The 18022-nt window shown below is 42.8% G+C and overlaps 1 protein-coding gene across 1 annotated transcript in view; it reads right to left on the reverse strand.

The window, feature by feature from the left end:
- Positions 1-18022, reverse strand: part of LOC124622011 (neurobeachin) — a 1442121-nt gene that overhangs the window by 398483 nt on the left and 1025616 nt on the right. The gene's annotated exons all lie outside the window — the stretch shown is intronic.

The raw sequence follows: 18022 nt of genomic DNA on the forward strand, positions 1-18022 counted from the left end.
TTGATGGGAATTTTCTCAATTAATCTACCGTTGACAATTACTTGTGACACAGCGTTACCCAAAATACTCTGAATTGCATTCATGAAATTCATGAAAACCCATTTTAATCATGACTTTTTTCCCGATATTTATGACTAACTCTATCGTAAGGAGTTTTAAGTCTATTAATAAAATAGCTGCCTCCTTTGATACGTCAGTTTTAGTGTACGAAATACAAACTCTATATAGCTAGTAACGCGTCATATATGTTCCTGTCAGGAACGACACACATTTGATACAGTCTGATCACCTTTTTCATTGCTTGCTTTAATCTCTCAGCAAAGCACCGAGCGATTAGTTTATAGTCAACACTGAGTAATGTGATCGGACGTAGATTTTGTAAGTTTGGGGTTTCTTTACTTTTCGGTATCAGTGTGGTGCATCCTTTCAGAAATTCTTCCGGTATGTCGACACCATTACGGATTTCGTTACCAATATCTAGCAAAACGTCCCCTAAAATATTAAATTATTTCAGATAAAATTCCACAGAAACCCCATCCACTCCTGGAGATTTTCCTTTAGAATTCGTTTTTGTCGCTTCCTCAATTCCGTCTGAAGTGAAGGGCGTGTTAAAATGCGTCCCATAATTTTTTGTAAGCATGTGAGGTGTTTCCTGAAGAAAAGTTTTTACTGCGGATATGCCCGCATCTCGTGGTCGTGCGGTAGCGTTCTCTCTTCCCACGCTCGGGTTCCCGGGTTCGATTCCCGGCGGGGTCAGGGATTTTCTCTGCCTCGTGATGGCTGGGTGTTGTGTGATGTCCTTAGGTTAGTTAGGTTTAAGTAGTTCTAAGTTATAGGGGACTGATGACCATAGATGTTAAGTCCCATAGTGCTCAGAGCCATTTGAACCATTTTTTTTTACTGCGGATGGGATGGTGTCGCTTTCTTCGAATAGGTTTGTAAAGTGGTTGCATATTTCAATTTTTATTTCATTTTCATCGGTAGTTTTCTGGCCGTCATATTTTTACCATTCTGTTTTAAAACAATTCCTGCCTCTCTTCCGTTCCCTGTTTAAGTGGTAGATAGGAATAGGTTGTTCTGCGATGCCACCTACCCGTTGACCCTGTACAGAGATACCTTCAGATTTCTTTCGGAGATCACACAGAAGTTTTGCTTTCATTTGTCTCAACCTCGGTACTAAGGTCGGCTGAACTGTTATTTCACTAATGAGATCTTGCGGACAACTCCGACAGAATTGTGAGGTTTATCGGAGCATATAGGCTTTCCCGGCACTATAATTGATTAGAAATTTCGAATGCCAGGCTCAGCGTCCGTGAGCGACCTTTCCAACGTGCTTTCAGCGTTGACACAGCTTTTTGAGTACTCCGTGCCATGTGACCAACAAATCTTGTGTCAACATGTGAGCCTCCAAAAGGCTAATGTTAAGCTTCCAAATGCCTTTCTTACTCGAAAATGTGTTTTCGAGAATTTAATTTGGCAGATGCAGCTGCAATGATCAGAGAATATCACCGGTTTTGTTTCAGTTTAACTAATGGGGCTTGGATTGAACATAGCACATATATCCTATCGAGTCGGCTCCGTTCATAAAAATAAGTATCCTCGGTTTGGTTGGGGTTCAAAATTAGCCAAGTGTCTTCAAGATGGTAACTGTCAACCAGTGCTTTAAGTTCATTACACTTGTTTGGAACAGGTTTCTGATCATCATTACTAATACCACAGTTAAAATCGCCGCCGATGACAAGTTTATTATTATTTCTTTGAAGCAACTGGCAAACTTCTTGACCAAAGAAACGGCTTCTATTGGCTTTGTTTTCTCTACCAAATGGAGCACAAATCTTCAGAAGATTGGTTGGTTGGTTTGGGGGATTAAAGGGACCAGACTGCTATGGTCATCGGTCCCTTATCAGATACTTATACAGATTTCTTAGTACATCGGCCTTCAGGTTTTGTTTTCCCTTCTACCTGATGAGAATACTGATTCCTCCGTTTGCCTGACAGAATTTGACTTGATGCTGTATCAGGCTGTTCGTGGGTGACATTTTTAATCTGACATGATTCTACAAACAGGCTGTCCAGGGGAATTATCCTGAGCTTCAAGAGGCCACAGGGTGTTTTACCGCCCACTCTTTCTTTTTTCTGTGCGGTTTGTCTGCTGTAATTTCGGTTGAAGTAGTAGTCTGGGACACATAAGTTTCGGAGATAACGCTACCTTGCATCTGTGGTTCCGGTTCGTCGCATGTCTTAGTTTCCTAAGTTTTTCAATTTTTCTTTTCAATTTCTGAATTTGATTTTGTTTCATTGGATGTAACTTCTTTGGCTTTCGAGTGAATTTCTGTAAGGTTTGCAGCCACAGATGGGCTCTCTATCGAGGGTAGTGTGGGTTGCTCGCAATCTGCTAATGGCATCTGAATTTCCTTTACCATTTCCCGCGCAGGTTCAGTTGTCTCATGCACTACGGCAACAGCCGTGACAGCTGGTGGCACTATCCTCTTCGCGTAACTGCTGGGGCTGTCAGTGGTATCCATTAAACTATCGTTTCTTTCCGTGGGCAGCTGCACCGATACTCTTTTAGTGCAATTAGTACGCAGCTAGTCAGTAGAAGGATAAATGGAACATGTCTGCTGTTGCCCACTACATGTTATAAACGCTTTGTTTCCCGCAATTAATGTGGCTTCTTAATTTCATCGGAACGGTTCGTACACCACTGTCGATTTGATATCGAAAAGTGCCAGACCATTTATAATCTTCAGTTTTCAAAACGGTTCTGTACTGTTAAGGTACCGCGCTACCACCTCATTTGGGTATTCAAAACATATATTATAAATTTTATATTCAGGATTCCATAGCCTGCATGTACTACAGCAACATTAGTAAAAGACCCGTCAAGGTGCTTGAATTTCCTAGTACTGCCCCTGCCATCAGGAGTTTGTCACAATTCTCCGCATCTTTAAACTTGATGAACACAGAATTCTGAACGAAATCCAACTGAATACCTAATATATCATATTCTACTAGAATGCCAGTTTTTTTTGTAAAGACCCTCTCATGAATTTCAAATAGTGAGAGTCTAACTGCATTCCTATTAAAGATACACTGTACGGCATTTACTCTCTTGACCGCTATCATTTTGATCACACCTTGTTTTCGATGCTTTTTGAAGAAGTTGAGAGAGCGAACAGGTGTTCGCAGGCGCCCGCGCTGCCGTGCTCGCTTGCCGGAGCGCTCCGCAGGGATGTGTTGACGCCGCAACCACGGATGAAGTGACACTACATTGCCTATATTTTCAGATGTTTATCGAGAACCACCCGAAAACTGATGGTTGTGGTGTGGACGTTGCTATCTAGAGATTCAATTCGCGCTTCCAGCACATTTTCCCCTTCTTAAACTGTCAGTATTGCCGAGGCTTTCCTGTACTGGGATAGCACCCAAACTTTGTACATAATGGGGAAATCCTGCCAGCACCTCAGGCCCAGGTGATCTGTTGACCTGATGAAATTAAATTTTCCTTGAGACATGTGAGTCTCAATTTTATCTTCGATATACAGAAGCTGAAGAAATGAATTAAAATTTGTTCCACATCCGGGACTTGAACCCGGGTCTTCTGCTTACTAGTGAGATGTGCTAGCCATTAGCCTCAAGGACTGAACTGAAGTTTGTGTTAGGAAAGGCATTGGACTTGGGTAATCCGTGCAGTTGTGTTTGCTATACTACTACGATAGTGTAATGGCTAGCACATCTGTCTAGTAAGCAAGGCAGCCAGGTTCTTGGCTGTAGCACACATTTTAATTCATTTCCCCAGCTTCTATCATTCTCGAAGATAAAGTTGAGACTCATGTGTCTCAAGGAAAACTTAATTGAAATGGTTCAAATGGCTCTAAGCACTATGGGACTTGAACATCTGAGGTCATCAGTTCCCTAGACTTAGAACTACGTAAACCTAACTAACCTAAGGACATCACACACATCCATGCCCGAGGAGGATTTGAACCTGCGACCGTAGCAGCCGCAGGGTTCCTGACTGAAGCGCCTAGAACCACTCGGCCACAGCGGCCGGCGAAAACTTAATTCCATCATATCTATAAAATTAATGTTGCTGTATTTCATACTCACTTCTGCACTATCAGCTTACATAAGCACGTGGTCGTCATCAAGTGCATCAAAAATCAAGTATCCATTTACTCTTAACAGCAGCTGGAATAAATGTGGACTACACTATGGGCAACACTCGCTACATCAGCCACTATATAAGCTGACGTAACACCAGAAAGGGTACTTAAATTTCAGGGGTACCGACCATGGCGAGGAACGAAACAGTTTATATAAAATTATAGGTTCCATAATCATGGACAAAACCAGTCTAACACTAGGGAACACGCATGCTAACGTATTCTTACAACTATTAATCAACCATTACGCAATAGTATGGAAAACACTCATAATCTTCAACGGGACCAGAATTACGGTCTCAGAGGATAGAACTGCAAGCAGTTTCGAAAATAGAGCCGCTAGTTTCCTTTAAGGACTTATCGACAGTGACATTCGTTCATTTACATTTAAATGTCATCATTCATCAGTGAGCTTTTGTTTGTTAGCAGAGTGTTGTTACAAATATTGTAGTGACGGACGGTAGCGAGTAGACTAGATTATTTGCAGAGTGGTTAGGTTAGGATGCACGACACGGGAATCGCAAGATTCAAAGTCTTTCCGAAAGAGCCATGAAACCTTGAATGGAAACAAAATAATAGTGTATAGAAGGGGTTTAGTTTTCTTTTTTTTAAAGTTCGTGGTGCGTTTATAAATGGGCTGGGCAACACGCTCCCTAGTATTACTAGGAGCGTGTTGCTGAAAAATTCACATCCTGTTGCGCAACGGCGCTGAGAACTGTTACTGTACCAATTACGTTATTTTAAACACTTCGTTTTCATACAGATAACATTATGACGGCAATTTGAAAAAACAATGGATTGCAATACAGTCCTGCTTGTGTATCGAAAGACGTGAAACACGAAAACCTCATTGCAATGAAAAAAAAACATGAACGCCTCTTGCATAAATGCTGACCGAACCCAAACGCGATTTAGATTACCCCAGTAACAAAATAATTGTGCGCGATTTGTTACACTGGTGGTGAGACTTGAGTCAAGCGTTTCACTTCAGGCACGATGTTTACCAGTACGCAAAAAATATCCTTCTTATCTATTATCTTGTAAAAGGTAGGGCGATAACAGATGCATATTACACAAATCTTATGAACCAGTTATGTAAAACATAAAAATATATAAAATATAGCCTGGCTTGCAAAGGAAACACATTATTCGTTATCACAAGGAGCTTTGATAATGAGACCACCGAAGGACTTACAAGTCCAGATTGTTGGAATATACCCTGTATTCGCACGATTTGATCCTCTCACCTGTACCTATTCTAGATAAATTTAAATTCAATAAAGACGTCGGGCTTAAATTTATATTTCAGAACTTACAAAGTCGCACTTCACGAACGGAATACACTCGCCGGCAAAACTGTTTGCAAGGTGCACTGACATAACGGTGGGTCACAAATGAATGCACTTCGTACATAAAGCGCAGCCTACGGCGGCTTGCCCTTTGCGCTGCCCTCATCTACCGGCCCCGTCGACGCCGCACAGTTTTGACAGGCCACGGCTTGTAGCGGCAGCGGTTCGCAGCCTCTAACCGGGAGGCGACGACAGCCACCAGCGGGCGGGGCGGCGCCAGCGATGCTATCGCGGCAGATAACCTCCTCCCAGACATGCGCAACTCGCGTTTCCGCCCTGGCTTAGTCGCGGCGAACAGGTCCCTGCACAGCGTGAAACGCGCCTTTACTGCCGACACAGACAATGCAGTACGACGTGAGGCGACAATAACTGGCGAACGGAATTATTCTTCCGCGAAATTGCGCGTTTTCGGGCATTGCCTGTCCGCCACGATATTTATGGCGGGGAGCATCATCCGAGATGCGGAGGGGGCCCCGCTGCGGCTAGCGGGGATGCAGGCGACAGTCATCTGCAAGTTGTGGCTAATGTCGGCACCAGAGACTCCTGCCACTCGGGTTCTGAAGCCATCATCATCAGTCCGTAAGGCCAACTGGCAAAAGTGGCGAAGACTGCTGGCCTCGCTCGCAGGGTGCAAGTAGCGATTAAAACTGCAGTATCGTACCCTGAATTGATCGGAGTCCTCTGATTTGAAGCCGAGTAGAGGGTCTCAACCGGAGGCTGACAGTCCTGGCTGCAGACTTCTCGACCTGGTGGGATTCCCGCTGATGCGTCTGGGATGCACTATTCAGAAGAAGCAGATCTTCACGTAGGAGAGTACTTGTGAAGAGCACACGGATTTTATTTTTAGGCTAGGCGAAAGCCTGAGGTCCTCTGATGAACGCTCATCTGTCAATACGCAGAGAGCGAAATCACATCGCGAACGGAGTAAAGTTACCTCTAATGTCAAAATTTTAACAGTAAATTTCCGAACAATTCGTAACGAAGTACCTGAATTTTCCACCCTCCGGGCTGGACGAAAGCTAAAGCAGAAAGCTCCGAAATATGTAACAAAGCATGGAACGTTTATCAAAAACGACAGCTTAGACGCCATAGGAAGGGGACTGTTCCGCGCAGTCGACAAAAATATAACATCTACCGAAGGTGAAAGCGAGTGTGACTTATCTGGACGTGAGTAACCGACGAGGTTACTCGTCGGGAGCTTTTTACCGACCACACGATTCCGCTGTAACCGTTGTACACAAACTCAATGAGATTCTACGTTCAGTAGCTCGGTTGTTCCCCGGTCATCTAATATTAGTTGGAAATGACTTCGACCTACCGAGTACAGACTCTAAAGTATATGGATTCAATGCAGGTGGTAGGTACGGACAGACACACTGGCGGAACACTTTTAAGCATATTTACTGAAAACTTCCCTGGACATCTAGTTCGAAAACCCACACGCAATGGAAATATTTTAAACCTTGAACCTACAAATAACCTTGACCTTATCGACAGTGTCATTATATAGACGGGGACTCGTGATGGTGATGTCATCACGACGACGATGGTTATTGAAGTTAATAAATCCATCAAGAACGTTATGCAAGTTTTTACGTTGGAAAAAGCAGATAAGCAGTTGTTAACATTCTACTTAGACAACGAATGGACATTATTTACTTCCAATATGGTGGACGCAGATAAATTATGAATTAAAAGTTTAAACAAATTCTAAATCGCGCTCTGGACAATTATGTACCAAGTAACTGGATTAAGGACAGAAAAGAACAGCCATGTTTTAATAACAAAATTCGTAAAATTCAGAGGACACAGAGATTTTTGCACTCTTCTTTCAAGAAGGAACGGCGAGATGTCGAGCGGTATACGTTACAGAAAACGAAAGAAGATCAATATGCTAAGCGTACTACAACCGCCATCGTCATACCTCGGCGATAGTTCTTGCCGAGAACCAGAGAAAATCCTGGTCGTCCGTAAAATAGTTAAAAATGGTTCAAATGGCTCTGAGCACTATGGGACTTAACATCTCAGGTCATCAGTCCCCTAGAACTTAGAACTACTTAAACCTAACTAACCTAAGGACATCACACACATCCATGCCCGAGGCAGGATTCGAACCTGCGACCGTAGCGGTCGCGCAGTTCCAGACTGTAGCGCCTAGAACCGCTCGGCCACTCCGGCCGCAAAATCGTTAAAAGGGTGGAAGGTTTCTTTTCAGTCACTCGTCAACTAATCTGGTATGGCGATAGAACACAGGAAAAGAAAAGCTGAAGTTTTAAATTTCGCGTTTAGAAAGATCGTTCACGCAAGAAGAACGTACAAACATACTATCGTTTGACCGTTGCACAGACTCCCGAGTCTAAGACATAGGGCAGACATCCCTGGCGCAAAGAAGTAAGTGGAACAAAAACCAAATAAATCGCCAGGTCCGGATGGAACCCCAATTCGGTTTTACTGAGAGTACACTTCGGCATTGGTCTCTTACTTAACTCGCATTTACCGAGTATCAGTGGTCCAGTACAAAGCCCCAAGCGACTGGAAAAAATTCCCAGGTGAGTGCTGAATACAGGAATGGTACAAAAATGGAGGCGCAAAATTACAGACCAATATCCTTAACGTCGGTTTTTATGCAGAATTCTTGAGCACACTCTAAGTCTGAACATAATAAATTGTCGTGAGACAGCTTCTGTCCACAAATCAGAACGTTTAGATAGCATCGCTCGGGTGAAACTCAGCTTGTCCTCTTCTCACACGATATCCCGCTAAACATGGATGAATGGCAAACGGCAAATTCTACATTCCCAGCATTCCAGAAAGCGTTTGACGCAGTGCCCCACTACAACTCTTAACGATGGTCCAAGCGCACGGAATAGATTCTCAGACAGGAGAGTGGTATCCAGATTTCTTCAAGCAATGGAAATTACCACGGTGTCTTGGACGGTAAATGTTCATGAGTGACACGGTTATCTTCAGGAGCGTCCCAGAGATATGTGAAAGGACTGCTCTTGCTCCCTACACACATAAATGATCTTCCAGATTGGATGAGCACCCATCTGCGACTATTTGCTGACGATGCTGTAGGGTATGGGAAGGTCTTGTTGAGTGACTGAAGAAGGTTACAGGATGATTCGAAGTTTCTACTTGGTCTGATGAATGGCTCCTTGCTCTAGATGTAGAAAAATGTGTGTTAATACTTACGAGCAGCAAAAACAATGGTGTAACGTTCGAATATAGTATTCGTGGCGTGCTGGTTAGCGCAGTGACGTCGATTAAATATCTGGGTACAACGTTGCACAGTGACATGAAATGGAACGAGTACGTATGGTCGGTAGTAGAGAAGGCTAGTGGTCGACTTCACTATATTGCGACACTTCTCGGAAAGTGTGGCTCATTTACAAAAGAGACAGCGTACATAACACCTGTGTACCCATTCCTGAGTATTGCTCGAGTGTTTGGGATCCCGATCAGGGCTGATTAGAGGAAGACATCCAAGCATCAGAGGCGGGCTGCTAGATTTGTTATCGGCAGGTTCGAACGACACGCTAATACTACGGAAACGCTCCGCGAGCTCAAATAGGAATCCCTGGAGGAAAGATAACGTTCTTTTCGTGGAACACTACGGAACAAGTTTAGAGATTTGCGACTGACTGCAGAATAATTGTAGTGCCAGCGACGCACATCTTATGTGGGGTTCGCGAATACAAGAGAAGAGAAATCAGGGCTCGTACGGAGGTACATGGACAGTCGTTTTTCCCTTGTTCTGTTTGCGAGTGGAACAGAAAAGGGGACGGCTAATAGTGGTACAAGGTATCATCCACCACGCATCGTATGATGGTCTGCCGAATATGTACGTGGGTACAAGGAGGTGTAGTGTATAGTCGACAGGAATAAAGATGTAGGCAGGAAACTTCATTTACACAGAGCTCTAAGGATTTCACATGCGTGTCTTATTTTTTATGTCAGTTATTTACGTCGACTGCCTTTGTAGACGTTTCCTATGCAGCTCTCCGAGTGTCCCCCGTGCGAGCCTCTTCATCTCTGCATAACTACTGCAACATTCATGCACTTCAACTTGGCCACAGCATTTGGGCCTTGGTCTTCCTCTACAATTTTTACTCCCTCACTTCCCTCCACAAATTTATTTTTCTCCCAATTCGATTTAGCGTCTAGTTATTTTTCTGGCAAAACAGAACATCCCATCTACTATTTTTAGTGTCTCGGTTCCTAATCTAGTTAACTCAGATTTTCGCCAAATTTAATACGACTACATTGCATTACCTTTGTTACTTTTGTTTATATTTGTCTAATAACTTAATTTCACAACATTATCAATTCTTTTCAATTGATATTCGAAGCCATCTTTAACAGAAAAGCAAGGGCATCAGGAAACCTTGAACTTTAATTCCCACTCCCAATTCCTCCTGAGTCTGAATTACTGATTGTTCAAAGCACAAATTGATTAACATGGGGGATAGGCTACAACCCAGTCACACTCCCTTCTCAATAAATGCTTCCCTTTCATACCCTTCGACTCTTATAACGGCAATCTGATTTCTGCACAAGTTGTAGACAACCTTCCACTTCCTGCATTTTATATCCGCTACCTTTAGGAACGCATCTTCTAGCGATATTCAAATGGTCTGTGAGTAAATGTTAAAAATTAGGCGACTTTTACGTGGTGGACGGTGTACGTTATGAAAATACGCGAAGTCTCGCACTTCTGCAACATTTTGTTGTATTACTTTTGAAACGGACCTTTCTGTACTGTTGAAGCGAAAAATGGAGAATGAGGCGGACCACAGAAAGGGATGCTCTGGCAGCGTCTACAGTTCTAATTTTTGGATTTCTACCAAAGTTTGTCCTGCCTGAACGCAGATGAATGTTGCAGCAACTAGGTTGCCATTATAGTGTATGTTTCTGGAACTTTTAGTATCGAAATGCAACAGCATCTTTAATTTTTAATATATATCTATAGCAGTAAACGAGAAACCAAGAGGCAAACCACATCTCACCTTTACGTTATAACAGCTGAAAGACAAACTTCGCACCACTATAATGAGATGGATGTTGAAAGCCGCAAGTACAGAGTTACAACGAACGCCGAGTTCCGATAGCTCGGTCCCTTCACTCTGAGTTACAAAGTATGTGGGATAGAAGCAGTGTTGTTAATGTCGTGACTTATTTTTCATTCATACTTATCAATAAATTTTATGTCCCTTTTCCATATAATAACCAGAACCGCGACAATGTTGGAATAAAGCGCCGGCCGAAGTGTCCGTGCGGATCTAGGCGCTGCAGTCTGGAGCCGCGAGACCGCTACGGTCGCAGGTTCGAATCCTGCCTCGGGCATGGATGTGTGTGATGTCCTTAGGTTAGTTAGGTTTAACTAGTTCTAAGTTCTAGGCGACTGATGACCTCAGAAGTTGAGTCCCATAGTGCTCAGAGCCATTTGAACCATTTGGAATAAAGCGTCATATTTGCGAAGGGTAAGACTCGTGATTTTAATCTCACTGCAATATTTCAAGTGGTTTTCGCTGCCTTTCAAGATTTCGATCTTGACACTCAAAAAGTTAAAACGCTGGTTGTCTTCATCACACAGATATTCATTCTCGTGTGAAGTCGTCGCCGAAAAGACGTTAAATTTTAATTTTCCTTTCTTTCGCATCAATATACCAGTGTATTTTCTAAAACAACAACAAACATTTTATCGAATGGTAAAGAATCGTACACAGCCGTTTTCCTATCCAGTAATTTTGATTTGTTACGGAGTTATGCTTTTCTCGGTTTCTGTTTTTTCCCCTTAAAGAAGGCCGAAAAAGGAGGATGGAACAAGTGTGCTTTCATACACGTTGTGACGTTTTTAACAACAACCAGTCGTATTAGAACAGGCAAGTAATTTATGTCTGTATTATAAGTATGGACTTACCGAATATCGGAAAAAATCGACAATATTACGATGTTTTTCTATTTTTAATTGTCTCTCAGTATCTGCAAATCGTTGTTAACATACGAGATTCTCCTTAACATATATGGGACGAATACTTCCATCATTAACAACTTTCCTTACTTTTAGCTGGGCTGAAAACTTCGTTTCTAACTTATGCTTACAAAACAGAGCACAAAACTTTATCCTGAAATAGTGTGCATCTGACTATTCATCGCTTGCAACGACTCCATAGGACAATTTAACAATATGTGACATAACTTGATACGATGGACATGCTAAGTTGTTGAAGTAAAACAGATTTTATATTTTCGACTCTTAATTTTTCAGGTTAATATGTCAGTACTGTATACATTCAATCTTATTTTTCTTTCCTTTTTTAATACCTTAAACTTTTGAGGTACAAAATGTCATACAAACAATCCTAATTATTAATGGACAATGTGTTTCAGCTGTCTTGAAGTTACTGCATGTAAATCTGATGGATTTACGAAAAAAAGATACCACCATTCAGGAAACTATTTTCTCTGACTTTGGGTATGAACTGGCGCTTGCCATGATACTAATGTTTCTTATTCAATATGCCGAGATAGTATTTGTTTCACGGTTTCATTGGCGGGAATGCTGTAATTATTTATGAATAATGCGGTAGGTAGGTTAAGTGCTTATCAACAAATAATTACATCAATCTATTAAGACCGCTTACCGACGACGGCATTCTGTCTAGTTATGGCACTCAAATGCACAGCCTGTAATTCACGTCGGTTCTGCGACGAAACAACCGCTGGCCATGGTCGACTCAAGTTATGAACTTTCATTCTGAATAAATATGTAACGCAGTACAATGACAAAATTTTAAATGGACTTGTTGTCTTGCAGAAAAGTTTCAGTGGCACCATGTACAAAGAATTCCCATAAACGAGCTTATAACTTAAGCACTCTCCGATCGATCGGCGTTTACTACCCACTACAACTCTCCGCATGAGATTCTGTTAGTATCTGTGCACAAAAAAGAGGAAAGTGCAGACTGTAATGAAACGTCTGTCGCTTGCTTTGGGTACGTTTACCTCAGAGAAAATGAATACCAAGGCGACCCCAACGGTGCTACTACTTCGAAGACTGCTGAAGCAGCAGAGAAGACCATTTTGAAAATTTAATTTAAGCGCTCATCACCATTTTCTAAGTATACAAAATTCTGAACATCCGGTATAACATCTAGAAAAAAGCACACGTGTTTATATGATTTCCGTTGCTTTTCATGCTCTTCCTTTGTACACGAAATTGTGCGCACTACATTATTTAATAACTGGCTCTCCTGACATGCCCTATACGTTCTGAAATTCGCATCACTTTTCCGGGAACGAGAAATTATACGAGTAAATTCATGGTGTTGAGTATGTTTACACTCCAGCGGCTTGGGCACTAAGTAAGTTGTGACTGCCGAGAATATGCAATAAACTGCTTCAAGAGTGATGGCCATCACCAACGTTCCGACGCCCTCCTCGCGAACAGCAAGCATTCTGTTTACAAGTGGATGGGCCACTAACTGCGTAAGATGCCTGCTGACGGGCCATTTGGCCAAGCCGGTAATCAAAGTGCGAGAAACTGACCTCAGGCAACGTGAAAATCTGTGGCCGTCAGGGTTTGGTGGCCAAGAAGTAGCAAATGTTTCCACGGTACCTCCTACGCGCTTAGGCCTCCGACAATTTTAACGCACTTCAGAATGACACACAAACTCTAGACGAGTACGCGTGTTTGTTATATCTGGTGAGCACGGTCGTAGCATCACACGTGGTTAAGAGCAAAGCCAAAGCAGCCAGCGAAGCAAAAACGTAACAAGATGTCGGTTCTCGGCCGTTTTCATAGCGAGTTCGCAGCTGAGTGAGGCTGCCCTTCGTTAATTTTGAACGCCGTGGGTTAAAGCGCCCTCGATCCGGCAGCTCGTGACAGTGGGCGGTAAATGCACGTTCTCTGGGGATAAACTCCAGATACGACGACGAGGAACAGCTAGCGGCGGTGTTTGAAAATTCTGAGGCGCGACAAGCAAAGTGTCATATGTGACCATTTCGCAAATACAGTGCTGCTGTGCAGTACGCCAGAAGAAACTCAAGCGATTTTTTTTTTTTCCATCTCCCGAAAACTACAGTGTGTAGCTGGGACTCTTGCGACGAGCAAAAACAAACCCCTTTTCTTGGCGCGTACGCGCAGCGGGAACAGCAGTTTAAAATATCTGCAGCAGACACAGGGGGAGGCCCTGTTGGAGTTAGGAGGCGGCGGGTCGTCACCTACCCACGCCACAACCACAGACCGTGTCGGCCAGTCGGAGCCCAGCCGCCGGCAATGAGGCGCCTGGTTTACGACTGGCGAGCAGAACACGGCAAGCGCCGTCGCCCCATCTCCCAGGAACTTCGCTCAGTGGAACTGTAGTCAAAACAAACGAACATGCGTCTCGGTATATCCGGAGCATTAGACCGTTTCTGAAAAAACGACGGCACTTTGTGTGCCCTTTACCGCGCGATATCCTCACACTTAATGGCGACACAGTGGTTAGCTCCGTGTTCGAAACCCGATTATTGTTTTTATGCATTTTACTTTATTTTTATTGTTTTCATTTATCTATCCATGTTCATAGGAGGTTGCTACACGAATGTTCCTTATCAAATTAGGGGCGTTATAGTAACTGCAAAATTACAAGTGGATTTCACAATAAGTGTCACACATTTATTATATAATATATGAGTCTCTGTATGTGTGGTATGTTGAGAGGTTCCAATCTTTTTAAAGTCCCACATACTGACATTTCATTCTCATCTCAATTTTTACATGTCTTCGTATGAATCTCTCTTGGGAGAGAAATGTCATCAACACTGGTGAAGATTCCGCACGTTGGCAATGATTTCGCGATAAACCATGTGTAACGGAAACGGATCACTTTTCAGAAAACTGGCGCTTGCAATTGATTATGAAGGAATACACTATAAGAATTTTACCGAAAACTGTTTCAAATAAATTTCTCTATTTTTTTACATTCATTCATCTAACATAAAATTAGTAGACGAATAAGCACGTTATATTACCATACACTGGACAACATTCGTGAAGTAGAATGAGATTTTCACTCTGCAGCGGAGTGTGCGCTGATATGAAACTTCCTGGCAGATTAAAACTGTGTGCTGGACCGAGACTCGAACTCGGGACCTTTGCCTTTGGGCAAGTGCTCTACCATCTGAGATACCCAAGCACGACTTACGCCCCATCCTCACAGCTTTACTTCCGCCAGTACCTCGTCTCCTACTTTCCAAACTACACAGAAGCTCGCAGAAGACAAATTAAATGTCTGTCTCTACATCTGTGGCGTCCTCGCGGTAAGATAAAATCAACTTTCGCTTCTTTCGTGATCGCAGTTTCCTTTGTACTCTTGTTTAAAAGTTAAACGTAATTTTCGTCAAACGACTTAAGTACAGCACTCAATCACATAGGTTATAATATTATTGTTTCACACCTGAAAATATCATTTATTAACCTAAAGAAAGCTACTCAACTATATGTTCTAGTAAATTCGGAAGGGGTCTCATAATTTAGTACTAATTATTTAATTTACTGAAACAGAAAAATAATTCGGAAGGAGTTTCATAATTTAGTACTAAATATTAAATTTACTGAAACAGAAAAATAAACATAGAGCGATAGGGGTGGATGTCGTATGGGGTGGAAGACAGCCACTGAAAATAGTTTTGAACCAAGGCTGAGGTGTTTCCCACACGAGAAGCTTGCATCTTGTCATCACACTCCTGTATCATGGGATACTGCAACAAGTTTCAACAGACACTTGATCTACAAAAAGCGACAAAGCACTTTTGTTACTTCATCTGCATCGATTGCGACAGTTATACCCCCCTGCCCCCACAATTTCAATGATATTGTTTTTGCTTCAGTTATGAAGACGACAATACACATGGGTATCTAACGCCGAATGAACTGAACAAATCTATTAAAATTAATAAAAATCACAGCAAAACTTATGTTCAATCATGGGTATGAAATACTGTGATGTACACCCACGTGAATCTACTGAGTAAGCAGTACTTCATTCTTCAGACCGAGCGAGGTGGCGCAGTGGTTAGACACTGACTCGCATTCGGGAGGACGACGGTTCAATCCCGCGTCCGGCCATCCTGATTTAGGTTTTCCGTGATTTCCCTAAATCACTCCAGGCAAATGCCGGGATGGTTCCTCTGAAAGGGCACGGCCGACTTCCTTCCCCATCCTTCCCTAATCCGATGAGACCGATGACCACGCTGTCTGGTCTCCTTCCCCAAACCAACCATCCAACCATTCTTCACATATCGAATAAGTCAAACAGCATACGAGAAGCAGACACTTAAATAATCGCTTTGTTCTTATCTTTTTTTAAACCGAAATATTATACAGTGATTCTTATCAATTTGTTCGTGCATTAAAATTCAAAGTAAAAACATTGGCTGTATTCTTTTGAAGAAACAAATAACTAAACACTAATACATAATAATCGCATACTGCGTCTCAGATCTACCTGGCTAATGCTAACTGATTTTGCCTATACCTGCAGACAATTTCAAAATAAAGTTTTATGTCTTCTAATGATAACCAGACAGCTGACCAGTAGTGAAAGCTGCGCTACGCGAAGCCTCGATTACCATATGAAGCCTTCCAAACACAACCCCACTCTGCCGGAATGTCCGCTGGTTGTAAGGCTGCATGTCTCTGGTGGCACCGTCTCACCGACCGTCTACATCAAGATTTGAACACGGTGGACAAAGATGACAGCCACCGCTGTGCGTGATAGTCAAGCAACAGGAAACAACGTTTTCGGCATCACTTATGAAAGGTCGTCACCACTGTCGACTCTGGCACGGTCGTTGACTGTGGACAAGAAAAGACATTGCTTCGAACTATAGATACGGTCATCAGACACGTCACTTGTCCTTACGGCACAACCACGATCGCCCTGGAAATGTACCTCGTCGTCCTTCGCGCATCTGGATGTGAAGGAGAACTCTTTTCTATTTCAACGACTGCCGCTTAGTTTCAGGGTCCTGGCCATAAACCTAAATTTCGTCGCCAGTGACAACCTCTGAAACATGGTTTGGATCGTCTTGAAGCAGTTGTTAAAACTTCCTCGCTAGGTTGCTTCTGATCGTCCTTATATGGTTAGACTAGCTCAGAAAGATGACGGGCTCTTGTGTCATAAACATGCATTACTTACTGTGCTTTCCTGTAGCTATAAATGTTCATATCGCGGAGAAATTTCGGGGAGAAAAGTCACAAATGAAAGAGGAAGACATCGGAATGCTTAGGCTTTGTACATTAAAGCGGGCAGAGTTGTAACGCTGCTCCCTGGTCTCGTTGCCGTTGCTGATCGAGCGAACATTTTTGCCGTAGTGTCGTAACTGCGCTTGGGTACATACGGAAGAATCGGTTACGGAAGATCCTATTTCCGCAAGAGCCACTGAGTGACACAGAAGAGTCCACAGGTGCTGCGACCTGCATCACAAGGATTGTACGTCCGATACAGTTCCCCCTGTCGCTTATGGATCGAGGTACGAGCTCACGGTTTATCGTATCAGTTCTGCGACTGGATCCAGGATTGCCAAAAGACGAGAAAAGACAAGTCATTCTTAACGGAACGAAATAGTTAGGGCTAAAATTGCTGAGACGCTTAGTGCAAGGACTGGCAGTTGACTCTCAACATAAGTAAGTTTAACGTAATCAATGGAAACAATAACAACTGTAAAATACCTAAAAACACCAGCCCGGAGACACTTAAAATAAGACGATCGGACAAGACTATCTGTACAAAAAATTGTACCAAAAGAGATTTATTGGTAAAACTCTAATGGAATTAATTCAACCGAGAAAGTGAAACTGAGAAACTGTTGTCCGGCGATTCTGGACTACCGGTCAGATCGGTTAGCAGACAGAAAAGCAGTCCATTAGCTTTGTTTAGTATGCGCGAGAGCGCCAGGAGATTACATCGGACCCCAGTAGCAGACACCCCAAGACACGCGCTGCCCATCACAGACAGGTATACTATTTAAATTCCGACAGTGTACCTTCCAAGAAGGCTCGGCAAAACATATTACTTCCTGCTTCATCCATCTTGAGAAATGACCATTCTGAAAAACTGGAGAAATTCTAGCTCACTTACCTCGTAAGCATTGGTGTTAGGAAGTGTTTTCTGTGGGTATTTGTCTGAAGATTAGCCTTGTACGAAAGTGAAACGTGGATGAGAAGCAGTTCAAGTAAGACGAGAATAGCAAGTTTTGAAATGTGACGCTACCGAATAATGCTGAAGTTTAGATAGGTACATCGAATAACTAATGAGGAGGAATCGAATGGGAGAAAAGAAGTTAGTGGCACAAATTGATTAAAATAAGACTCGGCTGATAGGACACATCCTGAGGCACCAAGGAAGACATAATTTGGCAATGGAGGGAAGTGTGGATGAGTAATAAGCAGACTGCAGTAGTGACTCGGAGGTCAAGAGGCTTGCACAGGACAGACTAAATATATCCCGGTCTTCGGAC

Source organism: Schistocerca americana, chromosome 7, assembly GCF_021461395.2.
Source record: "Schistocerca americana isolate TAMUIC-IGC-003095 chromosome 7, iqSchAmer2.1, whole genome shotgun sequence".
Lineage (NCBI taxonomy): Eukaryota > Metazoa > Arthropoda > Insecta > Orthoptera > Acrididae > Schistocerca > Schistocerca americana.